The 9475-nt window shown below is 44.6% G+C and overlaps 1 long non-coding RNA gene across 2 annotated transcripts; it reads right to left on the bottom strand.

Annotated features, from left to right (window-relative positions):
- Window positions 1-3690: 3690 nt before the first annotated feature.
- On the bottom strand, window positions 3691-6828 carry LOC125704954 (uncharacterized). Of its 2 annotated transcripts, XR_007381302.1 has the most exons (4): window positions 6585-6828; window positions 5719-5792; window positions 5345-5421; window positions 3691-3963 (listed from the first exon to the last, which is right to left on the bottom strand). It is a non-coding gene; the product is annotated as an uncharacterized LOC125704954 (long non-coding RNA). The 2 variants fall into 2 exon arrangements; XR_007381301.1 differs by having other exon boundaries at window positions 5345-5792.
- Window positions 6829-9475: the final 2647 nt, after the last annotated feature.

Raw genomic sequence — 9475 nt, 5'->3', positions numbered from 1 at the left:
TGAGACCCATCTGATATTTATTGAAGAATTGGCAAGTGGTATTAACTTCTGTTCTGAAACAAAAGGCAGGCAATGCCTGTCATTATTCAGAGCCCCGCACTACGCTACGTTTTGTCCTATTAATTTAATCTAAGGGGTGACTAATGGCACTGCCATTTTCGTGTTCTTCGTGTGTCTACAGGGACATTTGTCTTAAGATCTCTTAATCACGCTGCCACATTATGCCCAGCAGAATTCCCACAGCCAGTACATTCTGAAGTGACCATTCGCAGTTATTTTTAGCACTTTTGAAACATAAACATATCATTTTTAATTAGAAGAAATATGCAGACATTACTGAAGAAAAAAAAGCAAATATTTCATCTACTGTCTTAGTAATTATACCCATGGATGGACTACTATTGTCTACTTTTGTATACTTTATTCACTTTGCTCAGTTTAGGGCATTTGAAACTCATTAAATATCCTAGATTTCCATACAAGGTATTTAAACAATATAAATAATAAGATAAATGACAAAAATTCTCCCTTCCTTTCCTCGTGAGTAGTTGTCTCTGAGTTCCTCCAGCAAAAGCTCCTAATGATTATGCAGCATGTGTTGTGGCTGCATCCTGCAGTTGGGGTTCCTTGGATTCAGCTTGTAATTACCTCAGAGTGTGTGAATGTTTTCGAAGCCCGAGCTGCTTTCTGGCCGTTCAGCTCGTAGAGTCAAGGCAGCAGTAGGCAGACGTGGCTTCGCACTGTTACTTTGCCGTCGACTCCGGCGCGGCGCAGTGCTCGACTCCCAGCAGCAGGGCGGCGACCTGCACGCTGGAACGGCTGACAGTCTAGTGGTGCTGTTCCAGCCGCTCGTCGGGGCGGGGGGGGGGGGGGACACACAGCAAGATGGGCATGAGCAGAGAGTGAGCACACGGTCAATGGTGAGAGATGGCCGCGGGGAAGGGCAGCCCCTGGACCGCACACAACAGCTCCGACGCAGCCAAAAACATGATAGTGGCGGGAAAGGGAACCTTGGAAAGATGACCTCCTGACCGCAGCTGGACCCGGGAGCAAACGCTTCAGGCCAGATCGCACAGTAATATCCCCCCATGAACATAAGGTGGAGGGGAGAACGTGACATATCTTGCAAACCCCACCCCCCTCTCTCTCTCCCTCTCTCTCTCCCTCTCTCTCTCTCTCTCACTCTGTCTCCCTCACTCTCTCTATCTCAGCCTCCAGGGAAAAATAAACCACCGGTGCACATGAAAATAACAGAGTTTTTTCGGTAAAATTCGTCAGCACACTGAAGTGAAGCGTTCCGCCGACATGACGACTAACATATGAGATGATCACGATCCACATGACTCAGGAGGGCTTTAATACATTCATACCAAGTTTCTGCTCTCCAACAAGCTCATCAGAACCCCAAATGAAGAAAGTGCACATCTAAGTGTATGTCCATTATCATAATTGTAAGTTATTACAACCACATTCAAAGGCGTATATCAATTCCTCCTGTTCTTAGCTAATTGTGCCTTTTTTTTCACATGGCATGTAATTAAGATTTATTTAACGCCGTCTCTTTAAGCGTGATGTAATTACATTAACAGATGAGCCCTCTGGCAGGGCTGTGAGGGGCTGGCAGGCTGCAGAGGTAAATAAGTAGCCCTACCTCCCGCACATCAGACAGGCCATCTAATCTGCTCGTCTGCGATGGCGCGCTTGCCTCTCCTCGCTTAATCAATACACATCAATATACTTCAACTAAGAGTACTTGAAGTAACAGGCTACAAATTATCAGCGGCGATCTTGCACATATAACTTTTCGGTTTAATGTCCGCTGTGACAGCGGCAGAGGGAATTTGGGGGATCCCTCACCCCTTGCGCCCCATCCTCCTCACGCCCCACCCTTCCAACCGATTGGGAGTCAGACTCATGTCAGGGCGTGTTGCTGATTAAAGGTGTGCCGCTGAGCAGCGGGTCCTTGCGGTCTCTCTCGTTATGTGGACACAGCGCTTTCTGTCTCCCCGGTGATTTCAACCCCCTAGCTCCTGGTGGGATGTCACAGCGAGAATGGGGTATAATGAATCAGGGCTGGAGTGTGTCTGAAACGCTCCGGAACATCCTCCACAATCTCGTATTGCCCCCTCTTTTCTTCGATGCCTGTCCATTTCTGTTTCCACAGACCCACGAGGGTCCTCTGCGAGACAGAAGCCTCACCGTCAAGTGCCTCGCTCCAGCGCCACGAAAATGGCATTTAACGGAACTCTAATCTGAGCAAGTTATTCAAATAGATGAAGTGAAGTCCTCCATCTCGCCGTTTGTGTCTTTAGCTGGAATCGCAGAAACCCTTGCAAGCCTCTGAACTTCCCCTGAAATAAATTAGCCTTTAGAGTCAGTGAAGTTCTATAAGGGATGGACCTCATTTGCCCACCAAAGTTACATCCTCAATTTCAGCCGGTTTATTAAGTGGCCTAAATTCATAGCTGTGTGTGTGTCTTAGGCAACCTCTGTGTTCACCTGCAAGTATTTTGAAGGAAAGCTGCATAATCTGAATACTTTCAAAGCTTTGTCTTAAATTACATAATTTCATAAATTTCATAGCCTTTTAGCTAGTCACGTGCGTGAATGATACCTAAAAATAAACTAATGAATAAATTGTTTCTCTATGCTGATATTTCACTTAACCATCTCTCCTATTTGACTCTCCCTGCCGGCCCCTGGAGGATGGGCTGGTCCCTCCCAAGGTTTCTTCCTTCTTGGGAGTTTTTCCTTGCCTCTGTCGCCTCTGGCTTACTTACTGGGGGCTTTGGGTGCGGATGCTGTAAAGCGCTTTGAGACAATGTAATGTTGTGATAATGCGCTATACAGAAATAAATGTTTTGTTGTTGTTGATATGCCATTGGTTGTTTACTGCTAATGGCAGAACTGGATTGGTGTCCTTTAGCCAATCACAGCAGAGAAAGGGAACAGTGCCATGCACAATTCACGCTAAGGAATTGCCGTCAGAGATTTCCATCTGTTTGGTCTACAGGTGTGCCAGCAGCAACCCCAAATGCTACAACAGCAAACAAAACAGAATTTATAGGCAGGTGGAAACAAATAGCAAACAAAACATAATTTATAGACAGGTGGAATCCTGGTCCTCCATCTTATAATAATGGCAGCCATTGTTTTCATCTTGACCTGTCCTTGGCTGTGTCTTTGAGGTAAACACATACAAATGATTAAATGCACTTTGTTTGTGGTTGACATATAAGAAATTTACTGACATTCTTTGCAATTTAAGATGTTTTAAGCTGTTTTTAACTGTGTCATTGATGCTCTGTTTTATTCAAGAATGAATACAGAGCAAATGAAACTAAATATTAATAATTGCTTGAGTATTTAGTGCGGATTTGCACATACTTTAATGTGAAAACCATATATATGGACAGATAGATAGATAGATAGATAGATAGTATGCTTACAAGACGGCACCACAGCTAGCATTCCATATTAGATACATGTACATATAAATATATATGTGTGTGTGTCTATTGCTAAAATGCAGTGTAAGTTTGATTTATTAGTTTATTGTTACATTTTTCATGGCGCTGCTTCATACTGAATTTGGAACACTGACAACAAGGCCATCTTTCAATTTGGAGATGTGTCACAATATAAATCAGGTTTTCTTTATGGGCTGGGAGAGACTGGAGTGGTAATGCTCTTTATTTCCAACAAATCCAGGTTTAACAAACGAGGCCAGAGGATAAGATAAATAAACAGGAATACAGATTAGATAGGGTTTGCACAGGAAAAAAAAATCAAATGAAAATGTGGAGGGGAAGAGGGTGTTTTCAGATGGACAAGCAGAGGCAAACTAAATGGAGCTTGTCGGAGTCCTTGGGACAGACAGATGAATCCAAAATGTCAGCACAAAATCGCAGTCCAAGGTCATCGTCAGGTCATGGAAGGAAAACCCAGAAAATCCTCAGAAATCTGAAAAAAAAAAATACCCAAAAACAAGGGAGATGAATCAAGGAAAACTACAAACTGGGCAGGAGCCATAAAACCCTACATCAGCAAAGATCCTTCAAAGGCAATCATGAACATCATACATACATTCATATGCTGTGTGTTTTGTCCTTCTTTTGAATGGAGAAACATATCAATAATTCATGTATGAAACCTAACAATTTGAAAGATCATTAATAACCGTGATGGCAGTTACTCTCCCCATGGCTAATTTATGATGTACGGCAGTGACTATAACATATCTTAACTCAAAATAAAATATGTGATTATTATCAGCAACAAATGAAAGCTCAAAAGCAGGAAAACATGACGATAGCAATATTTTCCATGCATCCATCTTCTGACCACTTATCTGGGACAGGATAATGGGGCGGGGGGGGGGGGGGGGGGGGGTGATGGAGCCTATTCCAGGCAGCTTAGCATACAAGACAGGGGAACGACCCTGGATCCTGGATGGGATGCCATTGCAGCATAAGGCACTCATACTCACACATGATGGGCAATTGAGAGACACAGGTGACTGTACATGTTTGGCCAACGTGAAAATTTCATAGGAATTTTACTTGCACAAAAATGATCTGAGGGCAGAAGGAAAACGGGGAAGTGGGTCCGTGTTACTACTGTAGAAGAGGTCGGACCAACTAATCAGATGTCTTGCCCCCAACTCCTCTCATTGCCTGAACCCACCTCTTCTACATTCTGATTGGTTGTCTCTCTGGCCCAATCATTTTTCCTTCTGTCCTCAGAACATTTTGAGTAAGTAAAACTCCCACCAGCAGAGTAAAAACATGCAATTTACACAAACGAGTACTTTGTAAATACCATTGTCCTATTTTGTGTCTATGTATCAAGTATTTTTACTTTTCCTGTTTTGATGTTACTGTCGAAGTGGTAATTGGGTCTAAACTGTCGCAGTATAATTTGATTTATGAATTTTTGCTTGCCCAGCTGGTTGACAAGACATATCTTTCAGTTTTCATGGTTTTGATCTTAATGAAAACTGCGATGATGAAATGGAAATTAAATGTTTTTCAAGAAGTAAGTCAATAAAATGAATAAATGACACGTGCCGGAGTCACACTTGTTTTGCACATGAACTGAAAGCCACTTCACATCTACCGGAGCAGATTTCTGAGACGGCCTTACATATTTAAACTGCGAATCGCTATTTAAACCTGGGTACAGGATGTTCCCAACAGGAGACATAATGCATACTATTAGCAAGCCATTGCATATCATCCGACAGCGGCACAGTGAGGGTCAAAGGAATTCTGGCCTGTCCACTGAGTTGAAAGGGCAGTAAAGGGAAAATGATACAGAGGGGAAAAAAATAAACTTGCTTTACCGTAAGAGGAGAAATGAGTCCGTCAGCAAAAGCAGCAAGTCCGGGGCACACAGGTGTAACTGGGCTAGAGGAATATGCTAAGAAAAGATATACAGTGAAAACTGTTAATGAATGGGTATTGGAAACAGGGCATGAGCGCAGCACTGAAACATGTACTCTGGTGTGATTAATGACTCCTAGCATCCTATAATAGGTACCACAGGGACTGCAGAAATGTAACCCTGAAAGGAAAGATGAAGCCGCCATTTACAGCAGGTTCAAAAGTAGGTCTGCAAATCTACATAAGCCGAGCCCAGCGCCTCACTGTCCTTATTTTCTCGGCGTAAAGGAGGCCGTCCTGCTTGGCGGAACATAACCGCGCCCTCGGAGATCACCCTTCTGTCGCCTCGCTGCCTCGCCGGCGTCCATGCCGACGGAAGCCGCACGCAGCCGGCTGAAATACAGTGGTCTGTACCATGGGAATAAAATAAAGGAAATGAAATATAAAACTAGAAACCTTAAAAAAAAAAAACTCCGTAAAACTGAATTGTTTGCTTTGTCTCCCCACCCCCCACTTCATTCATGAAGGATTTATCCAGGTAATAAGACGTAATTTTATCACTGTAATATGACATGCATTTTGCAAGATTAATATTAATTAATCGAAATACAAAATGGTGTTGTTTTTTACCGGTTTTATTAATATTATTTAGCTTACAATTTATTTTGCCAAATTCCAAAAGTTCCACATAAGTTGCATTAAGAAAGTACACTTTTTCGGCCATCTGGTGTCTGCGGACAATATTGATCCTGGGCTGAATATTCCCATGGATGTTGAAACGTTAAAAGACACACGGCACATCTTAGCAGTCCATTTCTTTCAAGCAGACCAGACACAGAAGCTGTAATCAGTGATTAACAGGAGGGCCGCCCTCTTGAGAGTCTGCTCTGGGTGTTTAAATGAAAGAGTAATTGATTTGAGATCATTAAAGACTAACTGATTTGAGATCACATAAACCAAAGATCAGCTATCCGTTCCTCTGTGATTCATGCGATTTGCAGTTTGCCAAAATGTGACCGAAAAAACAGCATCTGAAAGGAAATAGTCGGATGTGCACTATGTAGAACGTTAGTTATTGCACGGTGTCTAGATCCAAGTCAGACCTGAAACACATGTACAAAGTCACTGAACGCACTGATTTCGGGACATACATTTGCAATGAAGCCGCAATGCACACAGGAGCTAATAAATTATTCATACCTCTTTTTTGTTGAACACATTCCTTGCTGCTGCTGGTGTCCTGGAGTCCTATTACAGTCCATTTGACTTTAAAACAACTTTCACTCTGGATGTGTGTGCGGATGACGACCAGGTTATGCGGAAACACAATACCTCCACCGTCTTCTGCTAAGTAATCATCCATCTTCACACTCCCATTGTGCTTATTCCAAACATCCACTACGAGGTATTAATCTTAGTCCAGTGCATATGCATGCAAGCAAAGTTGTGCAGGAACAGATTAACCGTAAGAAAAATACTATAACACACATGGGTCTAGGCTATTTTAGGGTTTGCACGGGGAAAAATGCAGGAGGTGCATCTACTGTATGTCGGTTATGTATTCTGTGTTGTAACATCTGGGTTATTTTGTTTATATTATTAAAAATACAAAAAATAAAATCTCAATAACTTGCATTCTGCTTTAGTGATTTGTCCTTTTTAAAAAGTCTCTTGTTTTGCACGCTTATGTATGCATAACTGGACTATGTAATTTGTCATGACTTTTCGGATGAAGGATTTGAGGGCAGGCATTTTTGATGAAACAAAGAGGCTTTATTGGAATTAAACAAAACAAATAAAGACTGGAAAGAAACCGGACCGCAAATGATCAAAACAAGAAGACTACAACCAGGAAGGACACAGGCTGAGAGGAGGAGCGACGCCAATGACCGGACTAGGGAAGACAAGACAAAAAGGTACTTATATACAAAGACTAATGAGAGGCAAGCATTAGGCGTGGCTCATTTGGGCCACGTGAGGGAGGAGACAGTAGGGTTAGGCAGGCAGGACATAACAGCACCACCCCCCCCTCTCTGGGCACAACAAATGTACAGGGCAGGGGACCAAAGGGATCGAACATCAGGGCGGACACATAGGGTCAAGGACAGACGAGACAAGACAGGATAGGGAAAGGTACATGGGATAGACACCACAAAAGACAAGAGGGACAGAGTCACCAGGCAGGACAGGACAGGGCAAACAGCACAACAAGGGACACAGAACAGGCAGGTACTGGACCAGTGATCAACAGGACCACAAGCGAGACCATTGCACAAAACCATACAGGTACAGGACAGGACCAAGCACCAGGGACAACATACCAGGAACCCAAGGGACAAAAACCAGATCTCAATGTGGACCAGAGGCAGAAGAGACAGACCATACCACCCCATAATAGAGCAGACAAGAAGGGAAATAGAAACAAGGACAGAAACACTGGCAGGAACAAGAGGGGACACAAACCACAGCAAAACGGAGGAAAGACTGGGTAGCAGGGCAAAATGGACAGGTAGGGACAAATGGGAGGCAGAAGCAAAGGACACAGTCGAGACATGAGAGGGATCCAGGACAGGGGATCGGGCAAGACCAGAGGGAGTGGGGAACATCCAGGAAGTCCTCTTGACCCTGTGGAACTTAGTGGCAAATAGGGGACGCGGGTCCTCCTGGGACCATTCACCAACGAGGCAGAGCCTGTCCAGATCACAGGTCCTGAGAGAGCCTCAGAGGGCTAGTGGGGCTGGAGGGCATTGAGGGGACACCAGGGCAGGAACAGATGAGTGCCGAGGAGACTCCATTGCTGGAATGGGAGGGAGCTGTGGGTTCATCACTCTGGGTCTCAGCAGGCAAGTCAGCTGGGTGGGCAAGGTTGGACAGACGGGAGCCTGGGAGGCCGACATGCATGGTGTGCCTGCATCTCCCTCTCCAGGAGATGGAGACTCAGCCAGCCCCTCTCTTAGGCTTCAGCCGACACCAGTGACTACCCTGGAACCTAGGACCAGGTTGGCAGAAGCCTTGGGGAGAGGTGGAGATCCACAGAGTGGAGTTCAGGGCAAGGTCCACAGGGTCCCACTTCAATCTGGTCTGGAGGCAATGAGCGAGTTGGGCATTGGACTGGTAGTGACTGGGGAATCAGGTGTTTGATGGGCAACGACCAGCAAGGGAAGACAACACCAAGGCAAAGACAGAAGAAATGGGTACCGGCAGGGCATCAGGAAACTGGACTGGAGCCAGTGGGACACCTGGAGGCGAGCGGGTTGAGGCCGAGACACCTGGAGGCGAGCGGGTTGAGGCCGAGACACCTGGAGGCGAGCGGGTTGAGGCCGAGACACCTGGAGGCGAGCGGGTTGAGGCCGAGACACCTGGAGGCGAGTGGGTTGAGGCTGAGATACCTGCAGGCGAGTGGGTTGAGGCTGAGAGGGAGGAGACAGGAGGGCCAGATTTTTATTGGTGTTTAGATAGTTTTCTTTTTATTGTTAGTGAAAAGGTAAAAAAATATTTTCAATCTGGAAAAAAGGGGACAATACAGAGAGCAAATGTAAGAAAAAAATGTAAGATTAAATAACACATTGACATCCACAGCCTTGTGTAAAAATATGTGCACCCAGAAGCTTGATAGTCAGCCAGTTACTGTGCTTTTAAGGGAATCCTTAAAAGAGCAGTCAGGCTTTGGACATGATGCCACACTGCTCATTTTTGATTTACTGTATCGAGACTACATGAAGACAAAAGACTCTGATCTAAATCCATCTCTCAAATCTTGTCAGCATCCATTCAATCGAAAATGTGCCCCGGTATAATGTGTCAGTGTTTACCTCCCTGACAGAGCGTCCCGCGTTCACGTACACTTTTTGTAGCATTGACAGGAAGTGAGGTGAGCTGTCTGGGATCAGAAACACTCCTCTCAGGCCAAGTCTTATGGTACATAGAGCAGCAATCTGAATATTGTACCTGAAGGCGAAGACAAATTATCAAAACTGCATGGCTTATCTCAGAAAGAAAGGGAAAGGGAAAAAAATAATATCAAAATTGAACAGTTGCATCCTTCTCCCAGGCTGGTTCTCAGTAGTGACCTGTTTACAGTGCTGAGTCTA

This window comes from Brienomyrus brachyistius, chromosome 12 (genome assembly GCF_023856365.1).
Source record: "Brienomyrus brachyistius isolate T26 chromosome 12, BBRACH_0.4, whole genome shotgun sequence".
Taxonomy (NCBI): domain Eukaryota; kingdom Metazoa; phylum Chordata; class Actinopteri; order Osteoglossiformes; family Mormyridae; genus Brienomyrus; species Brienomyrus brachyistius.
The sequence above is the reverse complement of the archived record's forward strand: the minus strand, read 5'-3'. Positions and strand labels throughout refer to the sequence as shown.